Here is a 10,333-nt window from a genome sequence, read left to right on the forward strand (position 1 = left end):
GTTTTCTTTGAATGCTTTTCTTTGACCACTATTAGATAGGGGTGAAATAAAGATTAGTACCAAGCAAAACGAAAACAAAATAAAAAGAGAAGTTCTGAATAGATACATGTTGTCACTAATGACAAGAGGAGAATCTCTAACAACTGGAAACAAGAGTGGTTTCCATGGGAAGGTCTTCCCAGCACATGTTCCACCACCACAGAGCCTGGGACGTAGCAGGTATTCAATAATGAGTAAATTCAAAGGTAAGAAAAATGAAATAATCAGTCAACAGATGAATTAATTACTTACTACAAATAATCTGAAGATCTTTCTTCCTGATACTGTCATTTCTACCACATGAAAATGGGACACAAAAATCAGCTTCTTAATGTGAAAATTTTGTATGTATCTATTTTGGGATTCCCAAGGCTGAGCAGTCAATATCAAAACACTACCAATTTGTCTCTCCCATACACACCTTATGAGTATTAACTATCCAAGGAAAGCTTTAGATTTTCAAATCTTCATGCAGCTGTATACATGCAGGACTATGTTCCTGGACTTAGAGTCAAACTCACTTGTCAGTAGTACTGAAGCGGGAGGAAAGGGGACAGGGCAGAACCACTGAAGGAATGACACAGCAACTGAGGACAGGACAAACTGGTTAGAACCAAGATGGTGGAAGATTCAAATAGACCTTGAGCTTCATGGCACACCCACAGGTGCCATGACAGTTCCTAGGCCGACCATAAAAAGGCCAAAAGTGGGCAGGGGGGTGCATTTCCTTAAAATCCTTGCCCCTTCCCCAAAGTAGTTGGAATAATCCTCCTCCTGATTAGCATATGAAATTACCGAGCCCATAAAACCTGACAGCTCCGCACCTCGTGGTCACTCTCTGTCTTGCCTTCTGAGATGGCCTGCACTCTGTCTTGGAGTGTGCATCTATCTACTTTTACTTTAAACTAAACACCCCACACCTCTCAGCTTCTCTCCTACTCACCTTTCTTAGATGGCCCACTTTCTGCCTATGGAGTGTGATCTCCTAAGCTGTGTTTCCTTCCGAGACAGACTGCGCTCTGCCTACGGAGTGTGTATCTCTCTAAATAAATTTGCTTTCACTTTACCATGCCTTGCTCTTGAATTCTTTGCTTCACGGAACAAGAACCTATTCTCCCCCAACTGTACCATGTCTCCTTGTTCTATTTATCTCTTTTTAATGAATTGTGACCTTGGTATTATTTGACTCCCCATAAGGCCCATTTCCAGTCAGTTAGAAAGTGAAAGTTGGGAGAGGTGGAACAGAAGGGAAGAGTTTCTAAAATTGTCTCTGCATCTATTGACCAATTTTTATTCACTCCTCATCTAAGGAGTTTCTCATGTTAGAAAAGCCACTCTTCTGTTACAAATCTCTGAATCATCTCCCCAAAATGCAAGCCAAATTAAGAAAGAAAAGCACTTGTAGTTAAATATATTCTGTCTCTGAATTGGAGGTAGAGTGGGGATAGGTAAAAATGACAAGGGGACAGAAGCAAAGCAATAAATACAGAAACAGAAGTAGCCGCAAAGCTAAAGCCTCAGTGAAGGTAAGAAAGCACAAGTAGTTAAAGCTGCAAGAGAAATAAATGATCACGGTTCATTGCATGGGAAAAATAAATCTGCTTTCTATGAATCACCATAGATTTACACTCGATTTGGTTGAAGGCAGCAGGCAATGTACGACTTAAGTGAAGTCTGTTTTAGCCACCAATTTAGAATTCAAGCCAAAGAGAAAAGATAAAAGGTGGATAATGTCTTTCCTCATAGATTACAGTTATATTTAAAGGAGAAAATACATTTAAATTTCAGCACAATACATGTCATCTAGCATAATAGAAATAGCAACTTATTAATGCATTATACATAGTTATATACTTACTAGTGTATCATCTGATATATCATATTAGTATATTTGTTATTGAGAACTTTTTAATCCATGTTACATACTAAAAATTTTTCTGTAATCTTAACATATGCTTACTTTCCTATATATTAAATTGCTTGAAAATCTACTTATAGCAAGTTGACCATTTAATACCTTAAATTTTTTCTCATTATGGAGAAAAATAAAGATTAGTTTTCATATTGCTTCCTGGTTTTTATTATTATTATTATTATTATTATTATTATTATTATTATTATTATTATTATTATTATTATTTTAATGGAGGCCCTGGGGATTGAACCAAAGACTTCACATGCATGCTAAGCATGCAGTCTATGACTGAGTTAGACACCCCCCACCATGGGTTCCTGTTGACACAAGCGAAAATACTAGGGATGAAAAGTAATAAAAACATCAAGTAATTACATTTAGAAAAATGACATAAAACTATAATTTTAATAAAAATGTATATCAGTGATAGTATATAAAACATATTTGTAGAAAGCTACTATATTGTATAAATATGTATAGAATTCTGTATAATCAAATAGTTACTTACTTTCTAAAATCTGCTTTTAAGTCCATATTTTATATAACAAAATATTGTTTATAAGTACTGAGGGATATGTTTGTCCAAACTCATAATCTAAATAAAATTTTCATTCTACGGTAGAATTTCCTCAACACTCTTTCTAAATGGGCTGTTTACCTACATTTTCTTGTAATTTTAGAAGAGAGCAATTTATAAATATGGTCATTGAAATATAGTGTAAGACATATACAAGTAACATATTTATCCTGAAACAACATTTTGTTCCTCCCCAAATATGTTTAAAGCTTGATTTCAATGTAAGACTCCAATAAACACAGTTTAGTCTTGTGTATAATGGAGAAGACTCTCCATGCCTATGTTTAACTAAAGGGCTGTAATGATCCTAAAGGCAGTGCTTCATTTGTTAGCAGCAAACCAAAAGCAGCATAGATTTGGGGAGACATCAGACATCCATAATGGCATCATTATTAAATTAAATTATTGTGTTACTTTACTACTGAGTCTCCAATTGAATCCTGCCATTTTCTTAGTCTCCATTGTATCATTTGGACTCCATCAGTTTCTGTATTCATCTTTGGGTGTAAGTAATTATAAACTCAAGTACTTGCTTCCTGATATATATTTATTTTTTGAAAATTCTGTCAGAACAATTACCCTGTTAATTTTCTAAAACCACAAAAAATTTCCAAAATAGAACTTTCCTTCCTAATTAAATAAAATAATCTTCCATATTTAACTATTGAAAATGAAATTTAACCAAGTCTTCAGTCCAAAGTAGTGAGTGAGACACATCATACATGTGTATATATCTGTCTGTCTAGATATAGAGAAGTAAATATATAGATATAGACAGCACTGATTTACCAAATCTTCATTTTAATGTACTAAAACATCTCTACAACATTAAAATTATAAACTTATTTTTGGCATGCCATTTATATTTCAATAGAACTCCCTATTTTAAACTGACCAAAGTTAACTTTAATTATAAAGAAAAATGTATTTATTGCCAGTATGATAATAATATTCTTCATTGTCAATGATTATTATCAGGGCTGTCAATTCTAAGCTAAACATAAAAGGCAGACAAAGTATGATTTGCATACATAATCATACATATTATTATAATAATGCATTAATTATTTGGCCCTTAGAAGAGTAAGTATTGTCAGAAATACAAATCTGAATCTTCTTTAATCCTTTTGTACTAAAAAGCATAACTGAATTGAAACTACATATAAAATGTCACATCATCTATATAAACTGGCAATATTTATCTATGAGAAGAAAAAATATTATTTCTCCTCTAATAGTTAAACCTATTTCAATCCCTCTTAGTACATGCATAGTTGGTTTATAACGTACTAATAAGTTATAACATTAACCTGGAAGGAATGGAAATAATACAAATATTTATCCTTGACTATTTTATTAAATTATTGCATATATGTTATTAGATGTAAAGCAATGCTATTTGATCTTTGTATCATATTTTAATATAAAGAAAATTTGGAATTAAGCAAATAGTTAACTTACCCATTAATACAAGAAATATAAAACGCCTATTGATCTTACCCTCAATTATGGAAAATTACCAAACAAATAATTTAAAATTTTACCATGTAATGTACTATCTCTATATTTTATATGACAGATAATAAATAATAAAGATCTCATTTTCTATTAATAATTATGCTAGTTTTACCTAAGATGGTTTGAGATAGTGTTGATTCCTACTTTATTTTCCCATCTACCATAATAGCAGGCAAAGAGATTACATTTTTATGAGGTCTTCAAGACTTTTAGATGTTCAATAGAGAATGGTTATTTCCAGTTACAGTTTTTAAAAATGCAGGTCTAATTCTTTGTATTCAAAAAATTATCCAAATCAACCATGACACATGGACTTTGAGTTTAAATTTTTCCAAAATTAAAGAAATAGTTTTAATTGCTATTTTATCATTTGTTCATAATGTAATATCTATAATTGCCTGACAAAAGAGATTTTTAGTGTCTAATGTCATGCCGTTGTAACAATTTAAAGAAATTAAATAACTGTGTAACTCATTTATACATTGAAATAACTGATTGTGTTATTCCTTTCTACTTTCCATATATATTTTTCTGGGTGCACACACACAGGTCAACTTAGAGATACATATACACAGAAATAGAGATAGATGGAGATATATAGATAAGGATTAAAATATACAGGTATATAGATTTACTTTGTAATTTGACCTGTAAGTTTTCTCCGATGTTCCATCTGTGGTTTAATTACCATTACAGTGAAAAACAGATTTGAATTTCTTAGATTTCTGATATATTCTTTGCAGTAACTATTTATAACACATAAATGTGAATATTTTGAAAAATATTTCTGGCAATTGCATTAAATTATTAGAGTAATGTGTTTAGGTGGAAAAAAATAGATGATCAAGAAGTTACTAAAGTGTCTGAGGGAAAACCCCCTTTGAAAACTTTTAGGATTGACTGCCTAGTTTATAAAAGCAGTATATTTTAATTAAAAAAAATTTTTGTGTGGGGGGGAGGTAATTAGGTTTAGCTATTTAATGGAGGTACTGGGGATTGAACCCAAGATCTTGTGCATACTAAGCACGCACTCTACTACTAAGTTACACCCTCTCCCCAAAGCAGTATATTTTATGTGGTGTTTTTTGGCACAGGACGTGAATTATTGGTGTTTATTTGCTTAGATTACATGTTGTTTTGTTATGCATTGTTGTCATCCTTATACTGTTCATGTAACTATTATTTCTTGTATTTTTATAACTTCCTAAGATCCTATGCAGTAAATATGAGAAAAAAGTCCATTATGCACTGGATACTCTGTTAATAAAATATCAAGTGTAATGAGTTTAGCATATTCCAATGTAAATTCTGTTGGCTATATCTATTTCTTACAATACATTATGTTTATCTTTAAACTCAAAAATCAAACAATAACTATTAGCCACTGCTATCTCCATTCTTTACAATTGTAGGGTTAATGTCAAAGAGTGATATGAGGGGCAGGCTTTTTAACTCATACTTATGAAACAGTCATTGCTGTGGTGTTTCATTAATTAATTAGAAAGACCAAGAATAATCTTGCTCATAAAAATAAATAGAGAATAGGAAAGCACTAATTCTTCCTGAAATTGATTTATAAATTAGCAAAGAAATGGAATAGAAAATAAAAGAAAAAGAAAAAAATGTCACTGAAAATATTCAGGTCTTCTCCTTTTCCCACCTTTTCTCTTAAAAATAAATATGTATTTTACACACTCACACACAGACACACACACACAAACACACCCCATCATCACAACCAACACAACGACAATACCTCATGATGTTTCCATTTTCTCTTCATAAGCAGTAAGATCCATTATTATGACTTTTATGTTTTGGGAGGTGTTTCTTGCAGGGCTAATATAAAATTTCTTGGTTAGGCTCCAGAGATCATGCTTTTATTCAGGCACTTTGCATTCTTAATGTGACTATAAGACCATCTCTCAGTAGTGCTAAATTTAGGGATAAATGCATTAACATATTAGGACTGCTATGAAGATGTATGAGAGTGCTATAAAGACACTCTCCTCACTGAGCATTCCTTACCATATTTTACTGATGAAGATAATGGTTGTTCCAGGCAGAGGAGTTTGAAGTGACTCATAAGGGAAAAAAACTTTTTCAAGATATTAAAATCAATCCAGGAGTCAGTGTTTTCAACTAGTCACTCTGTGTGTGTGTGCGTGTATGTGTGTGTATTCCTAACATGATTTTCATGACTCAACTTTCACATAATGTTTCCACATAATGATGTATTTTAACATAATGTTGCCAATTTTTCATATACAGTTTGACAGGACTGGTTATGTAATGTGATCTTCCAAAACCTCAGTTTTCTTGTGTAACATCAGAGTTGGAGGTGGTTTTCTCTTCTAAAGTTTTAGAATCTTACGTAAACACCTAAATAATTTAATATCATAGACATTGAGAAGCTTTTGGGGGATATATTTCAAGACACAACTCATTTTTGGAAATAGATATGCAAGATACAAAGAAAGAAATTGCTTTACCGTAGGAAACATGTCATGTTCTACAATAAAAATTATCATATCTATAAATTGACATCAGGTAAAAACAAAGCTAATTAAAACCAATGTCCTCTGGTCCCATTTAGTGTGTTTTCTTCTTCCTTAAGAAAACTTAATTAAGTAGATAAATTAAGAAGTAAAATGCCTAAGAAGATAACTAGAGTTTTTATTATAAAATATCTCACCATAAACCAAACTTATTCTACAGTTAATATTACTATTGATTTGATATTATACATGACAGCTTAATATGTATAAAACTATCCTTGAAGTGAGAAATATAAATATTTAAAATATCACATTGAATGTTTTTTAATGATCACACTTTTTCTTAAAGTTAGATTTATTTATACAATATATTTAGACTTTCCTTTGAAGGAACAAAACTAATCTTAAAGAATATCGCAAACTAATGATCCATTTTATTTAAGCATTTGTATTAATGCTAAATAATTATCCACCTAGGCTGTTCACTTTCATAGAGAACAAGTTACAGCCAATGTTTATTCATGACACATTCACATGTATTTTTTAAATTAAGTCTCACCTTAATTTATACGTTCTTGCGTACAATGTATTGCCACATTTTATGTTATATAATTTTAAGCCTGAATTCTGAATAGTTGTACCTATACATTGTGCAAATATTGTAGGGATTGCATGCTGCCTCAAATCACTACTGATGTCTAAAAAGAGGTAACCCAGTAGGAAAAAAAAAATCTACAGTTAACTTTTTTATTCACATTTGGTAAATGTACCACAGAAGGGACATTAAACTGGCTAAACTTCGCATATATGAGGGTCACAGTAAAATAACACATGAAATCTTTTCATGCAAGGTGACATTCAGAAGAGCGTCTGATCTAGCATAATTTATCAAGTCGAGCAACACAACATTTAAAAACATAATCTCAAAACCAACTTTGATATCGTGATCTTTTACACATAGGCAGTAGTACAAGATGTTTTTATTTCAATTTTGCAATTAATATAATAATAGTGGCATAATTAAACCATTTCAAAATTGTTTTTCAAACTGTCAAATAGTGTAATAAAGGGAAAATTATTTTCCATCTTGGAAAATAATATCTTATATGACTTGCTTTATTAGTCCTACCAAATCTTTCTGACTCAAAGTTAGTGAATTCTTTCTGAATTGACACTACTGTCTGCTTCCTCTGAAGTGTTTTTCTATTTATTTCCAGAATTAGATTTGCTCATACTATGAGCTCTATCTTACATTTTCTCATTTTTCAAAACAAATACAGAGTTGACAGTATCTCAGCCTATATCTATTAAGTGCATTTAATTATTCTGTACACTTCCTTTTAAAAAACTTCAGTTGAATCCATAACATATTTAATGACAAGACCCCAAAGCATGCTGTTCATAGTAAGCCCAAATTCTTTGCTGCTATGTGCTAGAATAGCATGTTATTTCATTTTCTCTGTTTTTCAAAAAATCTACCATTCAAATCTGTATTAACTAGTTACATAGTTACACAAATGTATTCTACACTTGACATAGCATTGCCTAGGTAATGAGGCAGTGTCTGAATCAGGAAATAGCATTTATCCTGTATTGAATTCTAGAGGTTTTTAAATTATACTCTTTTCTAAGTTAAGAACATTGAATGATCAAATTCATTCTTAGTCAGCTATAGTTGAAGATAGGTAAATCTTCTGATTCCATAGATGAGTAAGGAGAGCCAAATGAAGATTTCCTTCTGTCATGCAAAAGTTACCACTTTTTGTTGTTACAAAATCACTCATTTTTTAATGCTACATAGATTTCAAAAACCTTGTGAAAAATCTTGATTAGTAATCTCATAGATATATAACACAATATTAAATGACAACAAATTTCCAGAAAAGACCTCCAATTTCTCCTCAAATCTTTAGTCCATTACTTTCTCAATAAAAGTTGATAATACAAATAAATGTGAACTTATCTAGTATAGATGATCACTTCTCTTTTACACACTTTTTTAAAAAAAGAATTCTGAGAACATACACTGCTAACAGTCTCTAAATGTAAGTGCTGTAGAATATTGATAACCTTTTAATTAAAATTCATCATTCCTTTTTTGATTTTAGCATGCTTGAAAATTTAATCGATGTGCATGGTTATATTGGGTAGGCAAAGAAAAAAAAAAAAACAATGCTCCATCAAGTCACTGCATTTTCCATATTACTTCAAATAAAGCATACTAATTTTGCCTTTGAAACTCTCCCTTCTGTGGTTTTCATCCAGTCTTATTACATTAAGATACATTTGCCTACAATAATGGAGAGCAATTATAGCCAACAGATGTACACATTCAGAATGTTGACCTGAGTGAGAACCACAAATATGTGAAGAAACCTCCTTTACCAGGTGAAATGATCACCATAATCCTGACATCTTACGTCTGTCTATAGATGTGTTATTTTTACTATTTATGTATCATTTTATTTTAATATTAAAAATAAAGAAATCATTTCTTATTAGAATATGAAAAATGTCTTTATTTTTGACAGTTCTGATTCAAATTATGTAAACAAAAGTTATGAGAAAACAGAGTCCATTTCAAATTAATATAATAGTACACCTAAACACTATTAATATGTGAGTAATTCAAAGCGACCAAAATCAACTAACACAATGTGAAGTTTAGTTTTATTTTCATAATAATGCTCCGTATGCAGATTTGAGCACTATAAAAAGAGCTTTGCTAGGTATCAGTTTTGTAAAAGTAAAACAAGAAACAAACATTGCAAGTTTTTCCCTGATCATTTTAATATCTTATTCAAATACTATAAACTGTATTCTTACCTGCTTCTAAATGCTGAGAGAGAGAGAGAGCGCAAAATATAGCAACTAGGAGAAAAGCAATAATTGTACTACTACATTATAAGAAGGCAAAAATTGAAGAGCTTATATTGTCAAGCAAAGTAAATGACATTTACCTTGTTTAGCAGCGGAACTGAGTTAGCTCTGCTCAGTGCCGACAATTCCGGTGTTGCCTCTGTCTCATTCCTTCTCTTCTCTTTTTATAGTATCTTCACAGCTGAATCTTCATGAATCTCCGTATGCCTCCCTCTTCCAGCGAGCATCACTTTTAACTCAGACAGGCAGGAAGCTGAAGCCAAAGGAACTCTCTATCTGATTGGTTTCCATTCAGCGTTTCTGATTAATAAGAGACGTCCCTCACATAGGAAGATATTGCCGCTGATGGCGCTGCAGGGCTCCAGGACTGGGGCTGGGGGAGTAAAGACTCTTTAGGCATAGTGATTTACAAGAGAATGAAGTGGGAGGGCTCAGAGAGGAGGGTTTTGTCAAAGACCCCCGTGAGAGAAAATAACCCAGTGTTTTTAGTCTCCGTTAATCAGCTCTGCTTAATACGGTTGCAGTTGGGAGAGAAAGGTCACAGCATGTCTGTAACCTGTAAATCATCTTTAGAAAATATGTGTCACGTGAAGAGTCCTGTTGCTCAAGAGGAATTTTGTGTGTAGCCCCTGCAGAATTCACGACTACCTACTTCAATTTTAATACCCAAATCCCAAGTTTAAGAAAAGGAAGAGAAAGAATCCCGATTATATTTATCAGTTTTAATGATGAATTTTTATCTGTGTCTCTGAGTCTCTAAATTAAAATAACCTTTCAAAAACAGTAATTTTAAAATATCTGATAGTTGATTCTTAACATGTTCTTTTTCAGTAAAGAGAATGATTTCAAGTATAATTTCAAATTTCTGCAGCACTTTGCTTTTTACTTGACAATGCAGTTGAGGGA

At 31.8% G+C, this 10,333-nt stretch overlaps 1 protein-coding gene across 2 annotated transcripts in view; it reads right to left on the minus strand.

The window, feature by feature from the left end:
• Positions 1 to 9,803, minus strand: part of CDH9 (cadherin 9) — a 112,993-nt gene extending 103,190 nt beyond the window's left edge. For both annotated transcript variants that reach the window (XM_032470482.1, XM_014557539.2), the window contains exon 1: positions 9,508 to 9,803. The gene's annotated coding sequence lies outside the window, so the exon portion shown is untranslated. The remainder of the gene's footprint in view (positions 1 to 9,507) is intronic.
• Between the last annotated feature and the right edge of the window lie 530 nt (positions 9,804 to 10,333).

This window comes from Camelus ferus, chromosome 3, assembly GCF_009834535.1.
Source record: "Camelus ferus isolate YT-003-E chromosome 3, BCGSAC_Cfer_1.0, whole genome shotgun sequence".
Lineage (NCBI taxonomy): Eukaryota > Metazoa > Chordata > Mammalia > Artiodactyla > Camelidae > Camelus > Camelus ferus.